General features: G+C 30.2%; 1 long non-coding RNA gene across 2 annotated transcripts; it reads right to left on the bottom strand.

Annotated features, from left to right (window-relative positions):
- Positions 1-1,068: 1,068 nt before the first annotated feature.
- On the bottom strand, positions 1,069-3,298 carry LOC145141357 (uncharacterized). 2 transcript variants are annotated; one of them, XR_013722614.1, is made up of 3 exons: positions 3,045-3,298; positions 1,455-2,563; positions 1,069-1,380 (listed from the first exon to the last, which is right to left on the bottom strand). It is a non-coding gene; the product is annotated as an uncharacterized LOC145141357 (long non-coding RNA). The 2 variants fall into 2 exon arrangements; XR_013722613.1 differs by having other exon boundaries at positions 3,093-3,298.
- Positions 3,299-8,202: the final 4,904 nt, after the last annotated feature.

Raw genomic sequence — 8,202 nt, 5'->3', positions numbered from 1 at the left:
AGTAATTAGGCATGGAAACTTCACCTTGCCTGATGAGGAACCATGATGAGGAACCAAGTTGACCCGCCCCAATCGGGGACGGGTATTCCCCACAAAAACGGGTATCGGGTATGGGGGCGTGAATCTTCATTATGCTAAAATCGGAGATGGGGTCGGCGACGGGTATACCAATCTCCAACCCACCCCGCTTTGATGATGTTATATATATATATATATATATATATATATATATATATATATATATATATATATATATATATATATATATATATATATTGATAATTTATTAAATTTGAATTAAATCCGGTAAGCATTAATTGACCTGTATTAGACCATTAGAGACAAAGTCCATATAGCAAATTACATTTCCAATTCCAAGAGTTCCTCAATTGTCACTTCGTTCGACAGTCGGTATACCAAATCGTCACATTTTTTTTAATGTTTGTTAAACTTTATGACCGGTGTAAACACAATCTGATTATGACCACTAATTTTGATCCCGTATTAAACTTCATTTTTTTTTTGCATAAGTTGATTTAATTATGTTGAGAGATCGGGGACGTGTCAGGGATAGGTCGGCAATGGTCCGGAAAAAAAAACCCAAAATCTAAAGGAGAGTGCATTTGGTTCCACGCATCCATCAGGGATGATGATGAAGACGAAATTAGACACTCAGGATGGGGATATGGAAGGTCAACCCTGCCTCCATTTTCATCCCTATCAGTAATCAATTGTTAAAGGCTTAAAATTGTGATTAAACACTTGTTCTAAAGCATGCAAGGTTTTAAAAGGTTGGTCTATGTGTAGGCAAATATTATGTTAGAAGCAAGTACACTAAGGAAGTACCTTTCAGTGCTGAAGACCAAAGGGTACAAATACACTAAAGAAATACCTTTCAGTGCTGAAGACCAAAGGGTACGATTAATAGGAAACTTACCACTCCCTTTAGCCTAAGGGTATATATACCAAAGGGTACAAATACACTAAAGAAATACCTTTCAATGCTGAAGACCAAAGGGTACGATTAATAGGAAACTTACCACTCCCTTTAGCCTAAGGGTATATATGTGAAACAAAAATAACATGCAAACTAATCCAACCCTCAAGATTGGAACAAAACATATTTCACTCTAAAAAACACAAGCACATAAATGAAAAAAATACAATCTTGACATAGTGAGTAGAAACAAATATGTTTAACTTTGCTAAATTTTAAAACCAAAAATTTCCTTCATATATGGTTTAACACTATAATCACCATCAATTTGCTTTAAAGACTTCATAATTCTGAACCTTTTCGTTCATGGTGAGTATTAAAGCCCGATCATTTCCACTTTCTGGTGTCAAATGAAAACCCTCCTTTTCAGCAAATTTAATTATCTGAAATGCAATTTAAAACACGAAATTAAATTAAAACGCTTCTCAAATCTTAGTGTAATAATATTAATACTTACAGCTTTTCTGATAGCAGGCTCTCCATGGGTTTCTCCGCCTTTTCCCGTAACAATCTTTAAGGTTTTCAAATCCTTTTAGCGTCTTTTCTTTGAGAGTGAGGCCAAGAATGTATTTCGGTTTCGGTGCCATGATGACCCAATTCTAAAAGTGGGGGGAATGTATCCGTAGATTCTGTTGAAACTCTTGTGGCCAAACTCATAAAGGCTGATGAAGATGTATGACAAATTAATTATATTTGTTATTATTTTTTCTTAAGTTTTTACTTTAACTTTTGTTTGAATAGGTGAAAAAATACCATGGTAAATTAGGCCATCTGAAGAGGTTGGCGGAAATAGAGGCGGACAAATTGTTTACTGAGCTATGTGAAAAGGATTCCTGCGAAATACTAAGGCATATGTATCTAATTGTTTTTAAAAAAAATCTAATATATTTTTTCTTAAATTGTATTTAATTTTTTCTATTTGTTTTTCTCAGAATGCTGCCATCAAGACGAGATTTAATGCTTAACTTGTACTACCAAACCGTTGAGAACAGTATATATATATATATATATATATATATATATATATATATATATATATATAAATGTATATATTTTGGAGTAGGTATAGGCTGTTCTCAACGGTTTGGTAGTGCAAGTTAAACATTAAATCTCGTCTTGATTGCAGCATTCTGAAAAAAAACAAATAGAAAAAATTAAATAGAATTTAAGAAAAAATATATTAGATTTTTTTTAAAAACAATTACATACATATGCCTTAGTATTTCGCAGGAATCTTTTTTACATAGCTCAGTAAACAATCTGTCCGTCTCTATTTCCGCCAACCTCTTCGGATGGCCTAATTTACCATGGTATTTTTTCACCTATTCAAACAAAAATTAAAGTAAAAACTTAAGAAAAAATAATAACAAATATAATTAATTTGTCATACATCTTCATCAGCCTTTATGAGTTTGGCCACAAGAGTTCAACAGAATCTACGGATACATTCCCCTCACTTTTAGAATGTCTGACATGAGTTTCAAATCCTTTTAGCTTCTTTTCTTTGAGAGTGAGGCCAGGAATGTATTTCGGTTTCGGTGCCTTGATGACCCAAACTTCTTCGTCCTACATTTTGCACTTAGATTAGTCACAAAACACACAAAACAAAACACAAAACACACACACAGAGACAGAGACAGAGTAGATGCAAACTTTGAAAACCACAAAACAAGTAGATGTAACATAACCAATAGCATCACGAATTTTCGGTCAAAATGAAGTCAATAGAAAGTCAGGAATCAACTAATAAATAATGGTAAATCCAACAGATAAACAATCGTAGATCCATGACACTGTATATGGATGGATGAGCCAAAAGTTCCTTTTGTTAAAATTGATTGCCAGATGAACTGTATGTTAAATTAATGAAATAGCTTGTAGTGATATGCGTAACTGGATATGGCAATAACATCTCTTCTAAACTATCAAACATAAATCAAACTTTGAAAACCACAAAACAAGTAGATGCAACATAATTAACAGCTGTGCTAATTAACATAGTTTTGTGTGTTTGAGCGAGAGAGATGAAAGGGGGAATGAAGCTAACCACACACTGCTGAATGTCAAAGGAAAATCGAAAAGACCACGTTCGAACCTTAAACTTTGCTGAAATCGAATGGCGGGAATCGTCACGACATTGCGGAGTGACGGAGGCGACGACAATGGCGGACGGCGACACGGAACTGACAGACGGGCGAGGGTGACAGCAGGAGGTTGAGGGAGGAAGTCGTGGTTGAAGCTTTGAGCGAAAGAGGCGTGAAAGTGAAAAGGGCACCGATGATATAAAAGCCCTAGCCAAAAGCGGCGTGAAAGATATATATATATATATATATATATATATATATATATATATATATATATATATATATATATATATATATATATATACTAGAAGGTTCTCGCCCGTGCTAGCACAGCCCAAGACTATAATTAAAGCATAGTTTACAAAAGTTATACATGACTCCAAGGCTATTTTTTACCTTAAGCATATTTTATAACCCATTAAGAATGATGAGTTCATATGAGAGATTCTAAAAATGATTCATGCCATTTTATTTCTCTTGAGTTGAAGAAGAGCCTTGAAGCTCATCAAAATTGGAAGTCTACGAGCATTTAGCTTCTTGTTGCATAATGATCATTGCATAATGATCATAAAGCAATAGTCAACCACCCAAAAAGTCAACAGATAATATGCTAGAAAGCAAAATTAATGCATATCATTCTTTGATTGATAATATATCCACAACATAAGATTCATAGAAAATAAGAAATTATTCTAGAAACTAAAACCATATAATCACCAAAAAATAAATATTGAATCACCTAATTATAACTTTCTCATGGAACCTCACCTTGTCCGACATGTCCTGCTTCTTTATCTTCAACGATATGTTCTTCATATGATCACTAAGAATCGTAATCTATCATATTAATATCAGTAGGGGTGAGCAAAAACCGAACCGATAAAAGAAAAACCGCAAAAACCGCAATAAGCCGCAACCGAAAAACCGAAACCGACGCAAAAACCGATGGTGCGGATTTTATTTTTTTGAAAAACCGAATTTATTGGTGCGGTGCGGTTTTTATCTAGAAACCGGACCACCAAAACCGAACCGCACCGCAAGCTTATTAACAATAAAATAAATCACTGATTTATATTATACAACTATACATATTATTTACAAAACTAATAAATTCTAATTTATACATATATTATATATTGAAGTTGACAGTAATTAGTAATTAGGTATTAGGTATTAGGTTTAATATGTGAGTTGGTCATTTTGTGTTTGTGACTTAATGATTATGTGTAAAGTGTAAACACTATGTGGGCTACAACTTGCAAGCTTATAAAATTTAAGCACAAATTGAATAAAAAAATGAGCTTGAGAATATAGGTTGTAAATGAAGTGATCAAGTAAACAACATAAAATACTCGAAATTACAGCTTCTAAATGTGAGGAAACGAAATGACAACATGTCATACAATCATAAATCTTTACATGAACACCACGGTTAAAAAAATCGTACTTGTGAACATAAAAAAAACCACACCATATGTTTGACTCGGTTTAAAACCGATACCGAACCGGTACAAACCGAAACCGCGCTAAAAAACCGCAAAACCGAACCATTGAAAAACCGCACCCAACGGTTTCTAGAATTCAAAAACCGTACCTTACGATTTGTGGTTCGGTTTGGCCCTAAAGCCGCACCATACCGCACCATGCTCACCCCTAAATATCAGAATTATCGTCTGAGATTTCCTCATCGTCAGACGAATTATCTATTAAATTTATTAATTGAAGTTTTATATCCTCACTTATATCCATATTATTGATTTGCTTTTTTATTTTTTTATTTCTACATTTATTAGCATAATGTCCTGTTTTTCCACATGAAAAACAAGTAGGGGGTTTTTATTAATATTATCTTTTCTAATCAATTTTCTTTTTATATGTTTATCTTTTTTATTAGAATCATTATGCCTTTTTTATAAAAAAAAAATATTCTGTTGAAAGTCTTTTTTCTATTTCTTGTTATTTCTATTAGTTTATATTCTGAATTGATCACAAAATTCTCCTAGTTGTCTTTTTTCATTAACATGTTGGGTTTTAGTTTGATGATTAAGTTTTATCTCACTACATAAGGCTAAACTTTCCTGTATACAAGTCCCTATTAATTTTCCATATGTATAATCTTCGTAAGGAATTGTATTATCTATCCTTAGTTGGTTTTTTACTCATATTCGTTATGGTCCTACTAGATTATGGTATCAGAGCCATGGAATACTATGTGATATTACCACATTTTACTGTTTATGCGTATATTCAGTAGATTCAAAAATAGTAATAAACAACTGATTAAAAATAAGGTAATAGACGAATATGAAGTGCCAAAGAATTTAGATCTTCTTAATAAATGGACAATTCCTAGTATCAACCCTAAATTTATATATGAATTAGGAACCTTTGAAGAATTAGGTTTTATTCAAACTGTTAAAACTACAGAAGAAAAGTTAACTATGAATGAAGATGAGATGACAATTCAATTAATAACCCCACAAGATATTGATAGGTATAAATATATTTATAATTACTTACATATTGGTTTAGTACAAATTGTTCTTAAACCATTAACATTACAGGGATTACCTAAAAGCTTTTTAGCAGTCCTTAAGGATGTTAGAAATAAAAATTGGAAACAATCTTTAATGGATAAAATAGAATCTAGTTTGTCCCATAGACCAGTATATTTTAATGTTTACCCAAATTTACAACTTTCCTTGTCTGATAAAAATATTTTTCAAGCTTTAACATCAAATGTCAAAACTCATGGTTATAATTATTTACCAGGATCAGAAGTAATATGTATATGTTATTGTATATATTTTAAACCATTGAAAGCTATAAATCCTAAATGTAAGAGAGTTAATATACCTATAAATGAAACAATTTTAATATAAAGTAATTTTGATATGTCAAAATTTACAACCAGAAAATCTATAAAATGGGATGAAATAAAATTTCCTCAACACTGGGTTTTTAGAAAATAATGTACCACCCACACCTTTAATAAATAATAATATAGAAAGTATTATACAAACTTCTGATGGTGTAGTTACTATTGAGTTTAACAAAGAAACCGAATATGAAAGCGACTTGATAAAACGAACAAGATCTGCAAGATCTTCGCATTCATATATATCACCAATAGATTATAAGGTAGAAGTCCCTTTCTACTCGTGCTTCTGTTAATATTAGAAAAATAAATAATTTAAATATACATGATGATATTGTGTATGAGGCGGAGGCATCTACTCCTTTCGAAATGAATTTTACAGTTTAATGGATTTAAAAGAAAAAATAGATTTTAGCCCTGGTTCTCAGGCAAGAAAAATTATTTGTGAAGAATTTTATTCAACCAAATGGACATTTTTTAAAGAATGGTTATTTGAAAAATATTCTAAAGAGGAATTACAAGAAATCCAAAAGAAATTTTATGAATATTTATCCTCTATAAATTAAATTATACATTTTATTCCTTGGTTTATTTATACTTTTCAACATAATATTCACAACATAGAAAGAGATTATACTCTATCAGGAGACAAGGTAATAACAAGTGTATTTCCACCTCAAATCCCTTTTACAATCACAAATAATAATATTGCTATAAAATTTTCAGCTTATCAAAAGCTTTTTTTATGAAAAGATTCTTACAGTAGACATAAATCATATTAACAGTATGATTCAACAATTAAATTTCCATAATTTATATTTCATAGTATTAGGAGAACAATTAATGGATTTACATAAAAATATAGAAAATATAAATTTACTCATTAACAATAGTCAAAAAAATATAATAATACAGAAAAAAGATAAAGAAAAACAAATAAATGCTACTATTCAACCCCCACCAAATATTACTGGTTACAAATTAAAAAATTATGATTATATGTTAGATATTATGTAAGAACAAATGAAAAAATTACATATTAATACTATTAATAAAGACTCAGAGGATGATTCAGATATAGATGATACTCAAATAAATAAAAATTAATAATTATGATAGTAAATTTGCTAGAAAACCTGTTCAAAGATAATATTATTATCAAGACCAAGCCCTCAAGATATCCTACATCAGGAACAAGAATATGAAATTAATAATAGTTATAGTGGTAAAAATGTTTATGAATGGAATTTAGATGGTTATACTGAAAGACAAAATATATAATATGATTCATAGAATGTTAATGTATAGTACAATTGCTAAAAATTTATGTTAATTGTCGGATTTACTGGTCAATTAAAAGGCTGGTGGGACAACTATATGGATGAAAAAACCCAACAAACTATTCTTAATACAGTTAAAACAGAAAATGGAATAACTACTCCTAATGTAGTTTATACTCTAACTTGTACCATAATAGAACATTTTACAGGAAGATGATCAGATAATTCTGAGAATATTCATACTCTATTAAATAGATTATTTTGTAAAACTCTTACATCTTTTCGATGGTATAAGGATACTTTCTTAAGTAGAGTAATGGAGCTTAATGATTGTAATAGTGTTTATTGAAAATCTAAATTCGTAGATGGTTTGCCAAATCTTTTTGCTAAAAGAGTTAAAAACCAACTAAGGATAGATAATACAATTCCTTACGAAGATTATACATATGGAAATTAATAGGAACTTGTATACAGGAAGGTTTAGCCTTATGTAGTGAGATAAAACTTAATCATCAAATTAAAACCCAACATCTTAATGAAAAACGACAACTAGGAGAATTTTGTGATCAATTCGGAATAGAAACTAATAGAAATAAGAAGAAACAGAAAAAAGAGTTTCAACAGAATAAATTTTTTTATAAAAAAATGCATAATGATTCTAATAAAAAAGATAAACATATAAAAAGAAAATTGATTAAAAAGATATTATTAATAAAAAAACCCCTACTTGTTTTTCATGTGGAAAAACAAGACATTATGCTAATAAATGTAGAAATAAAAAAATAAAAAAGCAAATCAATAATATGGATATAAGGGAGGATATAAAACTTCAATTAATAAATTTAATAGATAATTCGTCAGACGAGGAGGAAATCTCAGACGATAATTCTGATATTAATATGATAGATTACGATTCTGATTATTCTTCAAAATTTGAAGAAATTGAATGTAATTGTTATAATT

This window comes from Lactuca virosa, chromosome 9 (genome assembly GCF_052849685.1).
Source record: "Lactuca virosa cultivar CGN04683 chromosome 9, Lactuca_virosa_CGN04683_v6, whole genome shotgun sequence".
In the NCBI taxonomy this organism is placed as follows: Eukaryota; Viridiplantae; Streptophyta; class Magnoliopsida; order Asterales; family Asteraceae; genus Lactuca; species Lactuca virosa.
This window is presented reverse-complemented; position numbering and strand designations above follow the sequence as displayed.